Source organism: Lepisosteus oculatus, unplaced genomic scaffold (genome assembly GCF_040954835.1).
Source record: "Lepisosteus oculatus isolate fLepOcu1 unplaced genomic scaffold, fLepOcu1.hap2 HAP2_SCAFFOLD_52, whole genome shotgun sequence".
In the NCBI taxonomy this organism is placed as follows: domain Eukaryota; kingdom Metazoa; phylum Chordata; class Actinopteri; order Semionotiformes; family Lepisosteidae; genus Lepisosteus; species Lepisosteus oculatus.
The window spans coordinates 1,655,366-1,668,029 of NW_027168064.1; the positions used below are offsets into that span (position 1 = coordinate 1,655,366).

General features: G+C 44.2%; 3 non-coding genes across 3 annotated transcripts; 2 read left to right on the forward strand and 1 right to left on the reverse strand.

Annotated features, from left to right (window-relative positions):
* The first annotated feature begins 1,199 nt into the window (after window positions 1–1,199).
* On the forward strand, window positions 1,200–1,273 carry trnai-aau (transfer RNA isoleucine (anticodon AAU)). Its single transcript has one exon. It is a non-coding gene; the product is annotated as a tRNA-Ile (tRNA).
* Window positions 1,274–8,766: 7,493 nt separating this feature from the next.
* trnah-gug (transfer RNA histidin (anticodon GUG)) lies at window positions 8,767–8,838 on the reverse strand. Its single transcript has one exon. It is a non-coding gene; the product is annotated as a tRNA-His (tRNA).
* A 201-nt stretch (window positions 8,839–9,039) lies between these two features.
* On the forward strand, window positions 9,040–9,111 carry trnae-uuc (transfer RNA glutamic acid (anticodon UUC)). Its single transcript has one exon. It is a non-coding gene; the product is annotated as a tRNA-Glu (tRNA).
* Window positions 9,112–12,664: the final 3,553 nt, after the last annotated feature.

Genomic DNA, 12,664 nt, shown 5'->3' on the forward strand with positions numbered 1-12,664 from the left:
AGTGCGACGTGGTGCGGCTTTTCAAATGCTTGTGGGCATTTCTCTGTTGTTGATTCTTTTTTTGTGTGTAACAAAGTGGCATTTTCATGTCCGGACGGGGAGACTTTATCATTCCGACATGAAGCCACCCTTAAGTCCTCTGAGGCGTGTCTGTCTGCAAGGCTTGTATTTTGGAAATGTTTTTTTGAAACGGAGAACGACTTTGAAATAGGCTTCCGCCGGCGCCTCGCGATCCAGGTAAGATTGTAGCAAGAACGCAGCGGCAGCGGGGCTTGCTGTAGTCGTGGCCGAGTGGTTAAGGCGATGGACTAGAAATCCATTGGGGTCTCCCCGCGCATGTTCGAATCCTGCCAACTACGTTGTCCGCCTCCAGTCGGTGTGTTCCTGCGCAAGCAAAGAAGCGCGCCTCTTTGCTGTTCCTGGTGGTTTTAAAACGCCCAATCGCTTGTACCCGCTGCCTTGAAATAAATTCTTCAGCATCCGCGAATGGCATTTTGCAGCTGGAAGCAGATGTCGACGCTTTTTGCACAGAGCACCAAAAAAGCGTCTTTTTTGAAGGCCCAGACACTGAGCATTGGTGTTTCAGTGGTAGAATTCTTGCCTGCCACGCGGGAGGCTTGGGTTTGATTCCTGGCCAATGCAGTGGCTTTTGCAGTGAGCGGCTCCATCACTTGCATCCCCCTGCAACTCGCAACTGAAAACCCACTGAAGCTAAGCAGGTGTGAGCCAGGTCAGTACCCGGATGAGGGTAAGCTACAGGGAAAAACAAAGCTTCCAGCTGGAAGCGGTGTTAATGGTGCCGGCGGGGGGGCGCTCACCCTGAGGTCTGTGCGGGTCCCAATGTCCCAGCATAGTGACGGAGACGCTGTGTTGTAAAAGGGCGCTGTCTTTCGGATGAGATGTAAAATCGAGGTCACAGTGCTCTGTGGTCATTAAAAATGACCACCAAAACCTTTGACAAAAGCTCTTGGTAATTGATGGTCTTCAATAATGCTTCTCCTTTAGGTACATTTTAAATCAGCTGAAAAATGCTGTGAAATGGGGGGACACTTCAGGCCAGTGTAGGATTTGGGTTACAAGAACCATGAAACTGCACGAGAAAGCCCGTACACTGAATTACACGGCTTTCTATTCAAAGGAGGGCAAAAGAAATTCCCTGAGTTCGATTTTTTGCAGCACAGAGAGGACCACCGTCGTGAGGCCGGTTAGCTCAGTTGGTTAGAGCGTGGTGCTAATAACGCCAAGGTCATGGGTTCGATCCCCATACGGGCCATGTTCTTTTCTCCTCTCTTACCAAAGCTGTTAGGTTCCTTTCCATGGTGAGATGGGTTGTCATGCAACGCTGCCACATAGTGCCGACAGACAAGAGTGTTGCGGGAGAAGAGAAAAGTGTTTGAAGATTTAAGAGTGTCTTAGGTGGAGTCAAAATCAAGTGTCACAAATGCAAGTGGGAGGATTTCCAATGTTTAATATGGTAAAAATAAGCAGAAGTTATCTGCCGGTCATGGCACAGTCTGCCATGCTTTTGTCAGATACTGTAAAGTGGTGTCGAACTGGAGCCTCACCATTTGCATATGTGAGGCTCCAGTTATACATCGAGTGTCACATTAAATGACAAAAATGAAGAGAGTTAAAGCAGCTGGAGAGGTTTTCTTACAACTTTTGAGCTGACACAGTTTTGGAAAATGTTTCCTTCACGCTGCACTGTACAACATAGGCAGCCAAGAGTCTCCAAAACAAAACAGAATTGACAGATAGGAGAAAATTCCCACTCGTCCTGAAGTTCCCAAAATCCAGCACTGAGCGTAAACAAAGTGTCTAAGTAGCGTGGGAATGCTAACCCTAACCCTAGCTGGAGTTTGAGCAATCCAGCACTGAGCGTAAAAAGATGAGTCAAAGTAACGTCTAATCGGATTAGTTTCCTTAGAGCTGGTTCAGAGTTTGCTCAAGAGTTTACCCAGTGGGCATTGATTCGTCGAATATACGTATATTCACGGCGAAAATACGGCTATACGTATATATACGTCGCCTCGACGTATAATCAACGTCGAATTGCAACCGTAAAATCGACGACATTAATAAAAGCATATATAACGTCGAAAACACATCTAACACAGTGCCTGAGGCTTTTTACTGTATGTATCGTGTGTGCCGCAACTAGGAGTATACGGCACTCTGCACAGTGTACGAAGTAAATTATTTTCGCAGTAATTAATTTACACGTGTATAATAAATATAGTAAATATAATAAATTAATTACTGCGAAAATAATTTTCTTCGTAAATCCTGCAATCCAGATGATTGGGGTATTGGTGCATGGCTACAGTCTGTGCTAGGAACATGGAGAGGGTCTCTGGTTCAATACATATTTGTGGGTCTGGTATTATTCGTTATGATCATATCGTTAATATCCTGTTTGAAAAACATGTGGACTAAAGCTGCTGCTTCTGTGCTAATTGTACGCCCTGAAGGGATCATGAAGGTCAAAAAATGATTTCATGGGAAAGGTTCTCTTATCTAGTGGCAGAACCTGATGGGTAGAACAATATAGCTTTAAGGGGGGTTACCCTTGGGAGTGATTCCCCTAGATGCAAATGATTATTGTGGTTTGTTTGTTCATAATAAGATGTTTTGCAGGAACGGAACAAAGAGAAATTTTACAACTTCAGCTAGAATTGTTCTACAAAACGTCACAGCTGAGGCAGGGGAACAATGTGTAGATTTTTCTAAGAGTTATTACCCAGTTGTTGACCAATCTGTTGACCAATGTTGACCAAAAAAGCCTAGGATTATGCTGGGCTCCAGCCCACAGGGATTTACCTGTGCTGTAAGAACTAATGAGTGAATAAGGAGACTGGATTCTGGTGAAAGACTTCAGGAAAAAGAAATGGTGTTCACTCAGGTGGAGGGGGCTGTACCAGGTGCTGCTGACCACTGCCACTGCTGTGAAGGTCACAGAAATGGTGCCCTGGATTCATGCTTCCCACTGTAAAAAGGTCACAAACGAACTGAACAAAGTGCAGGAGTGATGTCTCCACAAGGACAGATGGGGATAACCTGCTTGGGACTGATGTGCACAGCCTTTTTCCTTTTTATGTAGAAGCCTGTCACCACCCCAAAAGAGGAAGAATCTAAACACGAAGCCTCTTTGTATACAAACTGGCTGAATGAAACTGATAATGAGGGGGATATGAGTAATTTGTGGTATAAATTTATAAATCATACTGTAAAGTTAAAGAAATTTAATGCATCTTGTTATATATGTGCTTTAATGCCTCATTCTACAGCCTCACCCATGCGACTTTTTATGAAATGTACTCTTTTATTAATATCATGTTAGAAGGCTTAGACGCTATCAAACAAGAATTAAGGGGAGTTAGATTAATGGCACTTCAGAACAGGTTCGTGCTGGACCTTCAAAATGCAGCATCTGGAGGAGTCTATGCTTTAGTAGGAGACTCCTGTTGTACATATATTCCAGCTAATGACTATGATTACGGAAATCTTACGCTCGCTATTCAGCATTTAAAAGAACTAAAAGACAAGGTGAATAAAGAGAGAGGCATAAAAGATACACCGGCTTTTCTCTCCTGGTTAGAATCACTGTTTGGGCCAGGGGGAATGTTTTTCTTTTAAGTTACTAACACCGATTATAGGGGCTGTGATACTTGTCTTCCTGTTTTTATGTTGCTGTATGACATGTATTATTCCAATGCTTCGAAATATGGAAATATGGTACCTAGGGGGATAAACTGTTCATCCTTCCAGTCTGGAGAATTGGCAGCTGTCTGACGTAAGTAAGTGATCCTTAAAAAATTAATAGTTCCATGACAGTGTGCATCACCAGAAAATCAATTTCAATGCATTAAAACTCTTGTTATCCTTCTGATCATTGAAGTGTCATTGCCCCAGCACTGTATACTCTTACTTTTGACGCCTGTCTGAAGTTGGATCCATTTCTAAGAATGGTGACTCACATATCCTCATGCTCAACTTTGGCTCAACCACACAAACTATGAAGTTAATCATCTGCTTTTGCTCCAAGATTTGTTACTAGGCTCTCTCCTGGGGATCCTCGTGTTCAAACATTGCCCTTATTGTGGATGATCCATGACAGAATTCAGGGAATTCAGAATTCTGATACCTCAGCTCAGATTCTGACTGGGCAGACTGTCATTGCCTGGTGTGAATGTGTGCATATCTGTTTTTGTGCATGTTCTGTGGCCTGTTGTACAGTACATCACAAATGAAAGGGAAATGGAAAACTAAAATAAGACTCAAGTGTTTTATCTTTCATTAACAGTGTTTCATTAGTATCTGTGCTAGATCCTGTCATCCACTGCTTACCACGACAGGCTCTAGCACAGGATAGCAGCTAATACATTTAACAATCTCACTGCACAATGTTGTATATTCAAGGGCTGATCTTCTGTACTTTTTCTTTCACTTTTCATTTCCTAGAAACTCAGTCCTGCCAGGAATAATCTGAGAACAAAATCAATCTGAGTGAAAATCTAAGCAGAGGAAGATTGTTTTACAGAGTCAACAAGGTCTAATTCAAGGTCATCAGCACTAACAACATTCTCTCTGGAGACAGGCGATAAGAAAATTGAAAGTGTGTATTGTTACATAACAGCAGAGACTATGAGTTATGCTATCATGAGAGTGGTGATGGATTTTTTTCATTGCTTAGTTTTGCAGGTTCTATACATTTGAACATTCAAAGTGACTAAAGTAAAGGAGTTTTCCCTTTTTACCACATAATTCCCAAAGATCAACACTAATAGAAAGCCTAATTCCAGCCAAGATTCAATTACTGGCTCTCAGGCATCCCAGCAGTGGATTTCATGACTTCAGACAGCCATCTTTATCAGTGGAGAACTCAATGCTCTGAGGTTTACTGGCAGAGTCTCACACTGGGTAATATGTTGGTAAATAATGTCCTATGGAATTCTACTATTGATAAATTCTACTATGGAACTGCGATGTGTCCTGAAAAAATCTTCTATGATAGTGGTACAGTCCATCACACCCCACCTACAGCCTTTAAAAGAGAAAAAAATATTCTGATATGGTGGAAAAAGAGCCCTGGAATCTTTGTAGAAGGACAAAAGACGGAAAGAACGGGCAGTGTAACCATGGCGAAGAGAAGGGAAATATTGGAGAGAGCTTTTTTCATACACTTTTTATCATTGTTTTTCCAGCCCAACAATGATCAACAAATATGGGCAGGCGTCCTGTGCCAAATCCAATCTACCTTTCTTCCAAGCATACAGGAATGTCAGTGAATTAAATATTGACATATGAAAATACCCAAAAATATGCAATCACACATATGCAGTTTGAGCAAACATAAGACAATACCCAAGTACCACAAACTACCAGGCATCATTAGCAGTTCAGGTGGGGAGCTGTGTCAGCATGCGTAGGCTGCAAAGGAACAAGTAATAGGTCTATTCCATGCTTAAAAGAGAAGAAAGAAAACACAACATTTCAGCCGTGGAGCCCTCACACCTGAAGAAGGCTCCACGGCCGAAACGTTGTGTTTTCTTTCTTCTCTTTTCATCTAGTGTCATTAGCCAGTTCCTGTCAAAATAAAATAGAAATGGATAACATTCTAGAGAGAGTTTGAAATACCAAGGTACAATTTAAACCATATTTCTTCCACTACAACCACAATATTTTGGAGAGATCGCTGAGCCTAACTGTTCTGGCATGCCCGTTAGCCTCCGTCCTGCTTCAGCAATGAATGCAACGGGGCACATTCTGAGGGAGATGCGGTCAATCAGGTTGCAGGAAAACCACGCTATGCTTTTTTTTGAGATCCTGAAAAGGACAGAGGGGCCATGTATATGTGTGCAGCTGGATATGTAATTGCAGGTGGCGTAGCAAATTCTGCTGAAGCCCCACTGCCTGGTGTGGACGGTAGCTGTGCATGTTGCAGCAGAATTGTGCATGTGAGATCAAGGGGGCATGTCATGTGTTTGAGCACTTCACTCCCTTCCGGAAGCACGTGATTCCCTGAGTCCAAAAAATTTGTAAGTTCTTTGGATGACCTGTGGACCGATCTTTCACGATGAAGAATTCCTTAAGAAGAATAGATCTCGGCCCACCATCCCAATGCCTCCATCTCAAAACAGCAACCTCCCACTGCCCTTAGTCTGCAAGGCAGTCCTTTCAAGTGCGATGATGACGCCGGGACCTTCGTTGCCTATTGTACGAGCTGAACTTTTGTGCTCATCAATTCAACGCTCTTTCCATCAACTCATCTTGTCTTTTGACGCTTCGTGTTTTGTGCTCCTTTGACTATCGGCATATCGGGTGACTGCAAACACTGAAGTTCTTGCTTACGGAGTGTGGAATAGTGTTTTCAAGTGATCGCTGTTCTGTCATGTTGACGCCGAGTGAATCTTTCTTTGGCAACATGGGCAGGCTGACAGCAGCGCGAGCGAAAGTAATGGCAAATTTCTTGACTTATTTCTGAATGTGAATGTTCTTTAGAAAAGGGATGCGGCGTTGCTTCTCCCCCGTGTAAAGGTCACGCATTCCAGACGTGGTTATGAGCGAACAGTTGCCGCAAGTGTTTGAAAAGAGCAAGAGAGGAAGCAGCCCTGCCCCGTGTGAGGATCAAACTCAGGACCTTCAGATGATGAGACTGACGTGCTACCAACTACGCCAACGAGGCCAGTTGCAGTACACAGCCGGAAAGTTTGCCTCATGGATTTCAGTCGCCCGTTCCCTACTCTTTAGACGCCCTCTGCTGGATGTTGCATTTGCCTTTTGATCTCACCGATACTTTTTTGGTCTGTTTCTGTTGCGAGTCTGTTTTTCAGATCTCACCTAGCACAAGTCTCTCTGGCTGAAGTGGCCTCTCTGCTTCAGCATCATGCCCTCACTCAGCCATTAAAAACGTCACTCAGACTTCTGACATGCTGACATGAAATGTCAAGAGAGAGTGGCGGAGACGCTTAAGGCAGAGAGAAGATGAAGAGGGGGCGTGGCTGCGAAATGATTGACAGCTGCATGACGCTCTCCATGCAAGGTGTGACCACAGGCTAAAGGACACCTTTCGGCACATCAAGCTCTAAGCACACACCTGGAGGACATGGGAAATGATCCCACTAACTCTCGCATGCAAAGCGAGCGCTGTACCATGCAAGCTAACCCCCCTCGCTGGGGCTCATGCCTCGGTGTCGCCTAGTGCCGCTTGTTCCCCTCTTACCGGGTGCAGTTCACTGCCCTTCGTCTGCAAGGCAGTCGTGTAATTGTGGCTTTCTTGACTTATTGATGAAGGTCTGACTGGACGAGCGAATGACGCCTCTCCCCCGTCCTCAAGCTCGCTGACAGAATAAAATGGAAAGTGCTGCCGTGGCTCATTGGTTTAGGGGTATGATTCTCGCTTAGGGTGTGGGAGGTCCTGGGTTCAACTCGCGGATGAGCCCTTGTGTGCTCTTTTTGTCCTCGTCCACAAGACTGGGAACTGATATCCACATCACCTTGCAGCATCTGCTTATGGCAAACGATGGAATGTGATTAATGACTGAACGAGCCTGGTGAATACTCATCACGTGGCACAATGAGAGCATGCAGTCAGCTGTCCAAGGCAGCAACCTCATTGCTCGTTCAAAAGAACACGTACTGAAAACTCATCACCACTATGTCGTAAATGAGCACCGCGATCGCTTGTTGTCATGCGTCCTTACTTGGGAAATGCAGAAGCAAAAACTGCCCTCTCTCAGCCACCGAAACGTGTGCGGCTCGCCTTGCACTCTCTGCGCCTCGCATATTTATGGAGCTGTCTGCTCTTCTTTCTGTTGAAGTACGCAAGTTACGGGGCGTACTGCAGACTATGATGTGCTCAATGACAGCTTTCAAGATTTGAAAACTATGAGCTTGATGGCTCAAGTCGAACGAATGTGGTTGTTACGCAATTGATGATCAAACGCACGTATTCTAACGATTCGTGAGAGTATGTTCTAAAGGTCCCTGGCTCGATCCCGGGTTTCGGCATTTTGTTTCATCGCGCCCTTTGTTCCTCTCTCCAGCGCCCTCTGCCTAAAGTGACGCGTCCCTTTCTCAGCCCGAAACGCAAGCGAGACACCAGCAGCAGTCCCTACAGGTTTCCGTAGTGTAGCGGCTATCACGTTCGCCAAACACGCGAAAGGTCCCCGGTTCGAGACTGGGTGCAAACAGCCTCTTCTTGCACGCTCCTGCACTTCACAGAGGTCTTGAACCACCAGTCATTTGTTCCCAATGTATTTCCGGTGCCTTCATGCACTCTTGTACCAAACGCACGTTTTTTCTGTACCTGGAGCCGATCATTTGCAATTGGGCTGTCCCGACAGACCAAGACGAGCTCTGTCGGCTCAAAAGCAGCGCAACACCTGCGAGAACAACAGAAAGATTAGTACCCAGTGGGGGCCTCTTAGTGAGCCCAAGATCTAATCAAGAATCGACTCCAGAAACAGGGCTTGGCGCATTGTTCCATACTCCAACCACTCTTGGTGTAAACAGGTCCCTCCTGGTCTCTGCATGAAATGCACTTTCCTGCGTTTGCTTTGGTGTAACTGGCTTCCCATGCATGGGCGAATGTGAAGAAGATCCTTAGTAAGTCATTGAAGAAACCCGAGAAGAGGTCGGAGTGGCCTCTGTCGTTCATCAACGATCCAGTCAGGCAGTACTCCTCTGTAAAGCGCCGTTCCTTCACATCGATTGGCTTTTTTTTGCCTTCATTCATGCAAGTAGTAAAAGCAGACGCCCCTATTCTGCCGTGACCCGGATTTGAACCAGGGTTGTTGCGGCCACAACGCAAAGTACTGACCACTATACGATCACGGCGAGTTACCGATACACACATGGCAGGGCGGAAAAGGCTGTGCTCTCTTCATGTGACATAATTCGGAAAAGTCCTGACGTTGCATTTCAACTGAGCCCCAGTATACATCGACCCTTCGACACTCTGAGTGACAACTCTCTTGCGTGTTTTCTCATATTTATGTAGTTTGCTTGCATGATGCCCGGAACAGCAGGGTTGTGCACTCCCATATGGTCTAGCGGTTAGGATTCCTGGTTTTCACCCAGGCGGCCCGGGTTCGACTCCCGGTATGGGAACGTGTCAATTTTGCCTCCTGCTTTCCAAAAGATCAGCACTGTGTACGAAGGAGCCGCATTAAAACTACTCAACGTGCAAAACGTGCGAGAAGAGGGGGCGCTTGTTTCCAGCCGAAACTTCTCGCGTGTGAGACGAGCTGACCATCGCTGCAGGAGGTGGGAGGGTCACTCTGGTAGACAGGGCTGACCTTCGGCAATAGGATTTATACTCTCCAAGATGATATTTGCACTTTCTGGAGAGGCGATTTTCTCCACTTCAGTAGCCCGATTTCGTCGATTGCGTGGAGAGGGCTGTAGAATGTGGCGCCGTCTTTCCTGCTCCGTCCATGACAGGCGTGTCCATAAAGACAGATTTGGTCACGGTGATATCATGGTAGAAAGAAACGAGCTTGTTACGTGTCAACAGGAACGCTCTTTAGCTCTTTCAGCTTTATGCAGAGAACAGCGTCTGTCGAGATTACTTTTGTGTCAGCGCGAAACGCCGTGTGCTGTCAGTATGATTTCATATTGCTCATAGCGGCGCCTGGCTTTTGTCTGTCAAACGTTAGGTTGCGCTTCTTCATGCTGCATCGTCGGCATGAGTGGAGCATTTTAAACGTCTGTACTTACTGCGCCCCATAAGAAATCGTTTGTCCCCATTCAAAAGAGATTGTGCGATGTCCTGCAGCGTTCGCAAAGCAAACCTTTGACAGTTTGAAAAGAGGAATTTATTCTGCTTCCTGTGCGTGCAGTAGTTACAAAGTTGAACGTCTTTACACGATCTGCTGCAGTTTTCAGTGGGTGGGCTTTGTCAAATGGCTTGGAAAAACGCACTGTGTTTCGGCTCGGGAAACATCGTGAGCAGTGTCCTGCATGTTTTCTGTGTATAGCTGTCTTTTAACGCATACAGAATTCATTCGAAATCATTGATTTCTCCAATTAACAAGGGTCCCTTTTTGAACCTGCCAGAAGCATTCTTTCAATGTAACAGATTTACTCCGGGGAAGGGCAGCATGACATTGAGAGTAGCTCAAGCTTTCAGCACCTTTATCTGACTGCATGTATGCAGACGCTGCTCAGAATCCCCTGTAAGATTCTCCTTCAATTCCGTTTTGCAGTGCTTTAGCTCTTTCAAAAGGCTTCGCTTTGCTAGTCACAATCCAAGGCTCATGACAGCATTTGAAAACATTCGCAACTGCGTTGGCCGGGAATCGAACCTGGGTTAACTGCTTTGAAGGCAGCTATGCGCAACACTGGCTCGCTCCAGAATAAATCTCACGTCGAGGGCATATTTTTTTCCATTTTACCGTGAGTCGGGCTCAGCTGCACAGAGGAGAGAGCAGAGCAATGAGGTCACGGGGACAGGGGAGTCACACGCTGGCGGTTTGAATACGCGGAAGATCACTGAGGGATCCACAGTATATGGACCCTCCGTGCGCCATCAGTCCGCACTCCGGACTCTGAATCCTGCCATCCGAGTTAAGATCTCGGCGGAACCTGAGGCGCAGTTCCTTCTTAAAACGTAATCTGGTGAGCATTTCTAGAATCGTATTTGTATAGATGCAGCCTTTAATGTGTTGCTAGGTTAAAATTGATGACTTCTTGTATTTCAGTAGGCAACTGCCCTCTTGATTTCGGATTTAATTTCTTTATTACAGGGGCGCTTTTATGAAGACAGAGTCATGTTCAGGTACTTTGCTTGATGGAGGAAGCTCATTTCAGACTCTGTGATCTGCTCACCTGGAAAGGTCTGCTATACTACTACAAGAGAGAAGTAGAGTCTGGAAGAAGGGACAATTTTATGATGCTTTGGAAGATAATGTTTTTTTTTTCTTATACTGAAAATGAAAGGTAGTTGTTTCTATATGGACTCAGTCTTTGGAATTTGTATATTTATATATTTCAGTGAACCCTCAGCCATTCCTTCTGTATTGTAATTCAATTTCTCTTTTAAAATTCCTTCCCCACTTCTAGGACCTGCAGTTGCTGAACTCCACAATGGCTTCTATTGGAAAGTCTGTGACTGAGACCAAGTAAGTGTTCATTTTTTTATGAAACCATTATTTATTTAGGAGCAATGAGCAATTCTTATATAAATGCAATAAAATCATTATGCTCAAACTATGAGAGAGAAAATTAAGGATAATTTAAGAAATCAGTCTTAGCTTGTTTCTATACACAGATGGTATTATTTATTTTCAAAGGAAACCCGCGCGGATTCCCCTGGTGTGCAAGATGTACCTGAATACTCTTGATCAGCTTCCTGCTCACTTGAAGAGGGCGTGTATGAAGCACGCCACGGCAGAAAAGATCAGGATGGCCTCTCAACAGGCGAGGGAGGACATGATGAATCACCTGAAGAAGGGGGTCATCGTGGATTACCACAGAATAGAGATCGTGTCTGGTGAGGCAAACAGGATAGTGGTTGTAAGACTGCTAGAGTCCTTGGGCCTTTTTGTACATGGGAAGCCTGAAGACACATTGGCAAGGTGAGATATTTTTAATCTGTAAGGCTTCTGTAGTTTCTTTTTGAAATCATTGTTACAACATATTATGTAAAAGCATGTTGAAAAGAATCTACCTGCATTCCAGCGGCCCTGAGCAAGAGGCCGCTGTCCAGGAGGATTAGATGCCAGAGGCTGCTCTAGAAACTGAAACAGAAGCGGATAAGGAAGGGGAAGATGTGAGCTCTGAAGAACTCTATCAGCAGTAAGACTTTTTTATTTTTCAGATGTATCTATTTTTTACTAAAATTCTAATTTGTCTTATAGGTATAAAATGTTTAAACCGGTGTTTTATATCCTTACAGGCCCTGAGTAGTTAAAAAGTATCAGCAGGCTGGAAGAGAGTGGCCCAAGCTGGACTCTATAGAAAGCACTCCCTGGATGCTCCTCTCCTGATTGGATTCAAACAGTACCTTACCAAGGATCTGGGAGTGGCAAATTATTCTCAGGAGGCATTTATTTTTTAAAGGCATTTAAAATTAAGCAATGGTATCTTCATTGTAAATGTTTTTATTTCTTAGCTTAAAATTCACCCATGTGAAATGATGTCAGCCATATACATCATGACTCTATATTTCCTACCTGAATCTATTCTACTTAAATTATTACATTATACACAATTTGAGTTCATTTTAAAAAGTAAAAGGTAATGAAAGGAATGCATTTTCATAAGAAAGATAATACCGATATGCATGTGATAATCTTCCTTATATCATGTAGTGCATCATTTGGACACTTTGTGGGCTTCAAATACAAAGAAAATCATGTTCTATGGTACAAGATAAATACAAAACTTAAGCTTTTATTTTAATTAGATTTCTTTATAAAGCATAAGCAATCATTTATTACATCGCTTCTTGAATTAAATCTTTTGACAAGAGGTAAGACTTCTGTTACATTTAAACCCATGTTTAGCTGTGTTTTTTAGATTTAACTGAACCAATTTCTGTGTGTGATAATGTCCTTGAATTCTGACAACATCACACTAAATTACATGATATAAAACAGCTAATGTTTCTAGAGATAAAGTTTCTGAGATGCTTCTAATTACTTTTTATTACCAGGGACAG